Genomic DNA, 3,374 nt, shown 5'->3' on the forward strand with positions numbered 1-3,374 from the left:
CTCGCATGGTATTCCTCTGACTTATCTTACCTTAGCATGATACCCATAAGGTCCAGCCATGTTGTTTCAAATGGTAAGATTTCACTCTTTTTATTGCTGTATATATGTGTGTGTGTGTGTGTGTGAGTGTGTGTATATGTGTGTGTGTGTATGTATGTGTGTGTGTGTATATATATATATCTCACATCTTCTTTACCCAGTCATCCACTGATAGACATTTAGGTTGTTTTATGTCTTGGTGCAGTGAGTATGAGGGCTCAGATATCCCTTTGAAATAATCGATTATATTTCCTTTGGATGTATATGCAGACATGAGATTCCTGGATCGTATGGCTGTTTTGTTTTCAAATTTTTTGAGGCACCTCCATACTGTTCAGTTCTAATGATTTACATTTCCACTAACAGGCACAAGGGTTCAGATTACTTTGACTGGGGTCTTTGGTGGATCCACACAGATTTTGGGATTGTGTTTTCCATCACCGTGAAAAATCTTGGAATTTTGAAAGGATCGCGCTGGATCTGTAGGTGACTTTGAGTCGTATGGACATGTTGACATTATTAAGTATCCCGGTCTAGAAACATGAGATATGTTTCCAAATATTTTCCGTCTTCAGCTTTTTAAATCAATGTCTTAGAGGTCTCCGTGTGTACAAAGCTTTCAGCTCCTTGGCGAAATCTATTCTTAAGGATTGTATTGTTTTTGATGCCATTGTAAATGAGATAATTTTTCTTCTTTTTATTGAGGTATAATTTGCATATGACATTGTATTAGTTTTAAGTGTACAGCATGATGATTTGGTATGTTTATATATTGCAAAACGATTACCATAGTAAGTTTCGTTCACATTCATCACTGTGCATAGTTACAATTTTTCTTCTTGGGATGAGAATTTTTAAGATCTACTTTGATAGCAGCTTTCAAATAGGTAACATGGTCTTAAGTACTGTCACCATGCTGCCCGTTCCATTCCAGACTTATTTATCTCCTAACTAGAAGTTAGGATTAGTTCTGCTTGCGTGCATGCATTCTGTCCTTGGTCAAGATCTGAAAGAGGCATGTTTATTTCATCTTTCTTCTTTGACTTCTGCTTCATAAAAATGTGTTTTTATATCCTAATGAGAATAATAAGTAAAAGAAATGAACTGTTTTCTCTATTAAGTAACTTTTAGAAGTAGAAGTGTGTTTCTCATTTTTTTTTAGGTTTATTTTGAGAGAGGGAGAGAGAGAGAGAGAGAGAGGGATGGGCAGAGAGAAGGAGAGAGAGAGAGAGAGAGAGAGAGAGAGAATCCGAAGCAGGCTCCAGGCTCCAAGCTGTCAGCACAGAGTCTGCTGTGGGGCTCGAACTCAAGAACCATGAGATCATGACCTGAGCTGAGATCAAGAGTCGGACGCTTAACCGACTGAGCCACCCAGGTGTCCCTGAGGTGTGTTTCTTTTTAAACTAACCATAGGGTTCACTTTTTCAGGTACTAGAAGGGTTTTTTTTTTATAGTCCCTTTATTAGATTGGGGTAGTTTTTTACTTGGGTTAGCTCTGCTGAAATTACTTTCCCCTTCTCAATTTCCATGTAGGTAACTCTGCCAAACCGTTAAAAAAAAAATACCACAGGGTCACACCCCTTTTAACCACTTAACAAATTGGCAAAGTATCACATGGTGAAACACTATAGGTGTGGAAAATGGTTGTGCACATATCCCTTCGGAGTGCTTCCTTATTTGTAGAAAAGGAAAACTGAAATTCCAGTCTCTCGTTGGTGTAAAAAAAAAAAATACAAAAAAACAAAACAAAAAGCAACAACAAAAAACCAGCTATAGTTAGGCCTTAGCTATGGATGTCCATAGATCCTCTTCTCAGATTTCTTCTTGAGAATAGAGTGTTACACATAGCTTCCGTTCTAAAATCCCATCCTTGTTTCGTCGTCGTATGGCTCCATCCAACTGAGACTTAATTGTCTGCCTTCTGGCGGGGAATGGCCACACCATGGTGCCCTGGCAATCTCGCAGGCATCTAGGTAGGCCACGCCAGCAAAGGCTTATACCGGAGTTGGAACTCGGTGAGCATCTTGGGTTCCTTCTGGGGTGCTGGAGGATGGGAGGTCTGTGAGTGACTGCCGTCTCCCAGTCGTCTACGGCCCTTCCTGTGAGAGACTGTCATAAAACAATTCCTCCTCACCTCCCACATCCTGAGGAAGTATGGGACTCTCAGACCCGTGCCTTGCAAAATAGGGCTACAGACTCTCAAAGTCGTTAACTGCCGTCTGGAATTGTCTCCTCCACAACACCGTCGTCACGGATACCCTTTCCTTCTTGGTGCGCGAGCCAAAGATTATGGGGAGCTGGCACCTTGGGGTACCCTTCCTTCTGTTCCCTACGTAGGTAATAAAACATCTGAATCTAAAGGTGGCTTTTCGTATCTTGACTGGCTAAATCAGTGCTGCTTTGTCCTCAGCCGTGGCCTGGTTAGGGTTGACGTTGTTTTTAAAAAAGAGGGACGCCTCGGTGGCTCAGTCAGCTAAGCGTCCAACTTCGGCTCAGGTCGTGATCTCACAGTTGGTCAGTTCGAGCACCCGGCAATGGGCTCTGTGCCGACAGCTCGGAGCCTGGAGCCTGCTTCGGATTCTCTCTCCCTCTCTCTCTGCCCCTCCCCCACCTGCACTGTCCTTCTCTGTCTCTCAAAAATGAATACACATTAAAAAAATAAAATAAAAAATAGATTTTATAGTTAGCGAAAATACCTCCAGGGATGTAAGAGTAGGTAGGATGTCGATATAGGTTTCCAGAGCATCTACCAGCTTTCATTTTGCTGAATCTTCATGAAGAGCTGAGCCGAGCTGGGGTCAGAGCGTCAAACTTTACCTCGAACGAGAATCCTTTGCCGTCGATGATTTTATTATGGTAATAATGACAGACAGGACTTATTGAGGACCTACTGCATGCCAGGCATTGTGTTGAGAGACTTGCACGCACGCTCCCCTTTAGTACTCCCAACCTTGTGAGAGGGATTTACTTCTGTGGTCCCCACTTCAAACATAAGGAAATCGAGGTTTTAGTGAGGCTCTGCGATTTGCCGGAAGGCACACGTCTAGTCAATCAAGCTTCGTAGCAGTGACCGCATCAGGGCAAAACTCCGGGTCTTTGTTTCTTTTAATTTTTGTGGTTACTTTGTTAATTGCTTGCTAATTTGTTAATTGTTTCTATCTTATTAAATACATTTTAAACATTTTCATAACGTTTTATTTTTTAAATAACGTAGGGGAGGAAAACTGTTCCTTTATCCCTTCTAAGCTTTTGGCTGAAGCCCCCGTAATGAAGGACAAATTAACAAGAGAAAAACAAGCACAGGTTTATTAACACGAATAACCTCATATATACAT

The sequence above is a fragment of the Lynx canadensis genome, chromosome X, assembly GCF_007474595.2.
Source record: "Lynx canadensis isolate LIC74 chromosome X, mLynCan4.pri.v2, whole genome shotgun sequence".
NCBI classification, from domain to species: Eukaryota; Metazoa; Chordata; class Mammalia; order Carnivora; family Felidae; genus Lynx; species Lynx canadensis.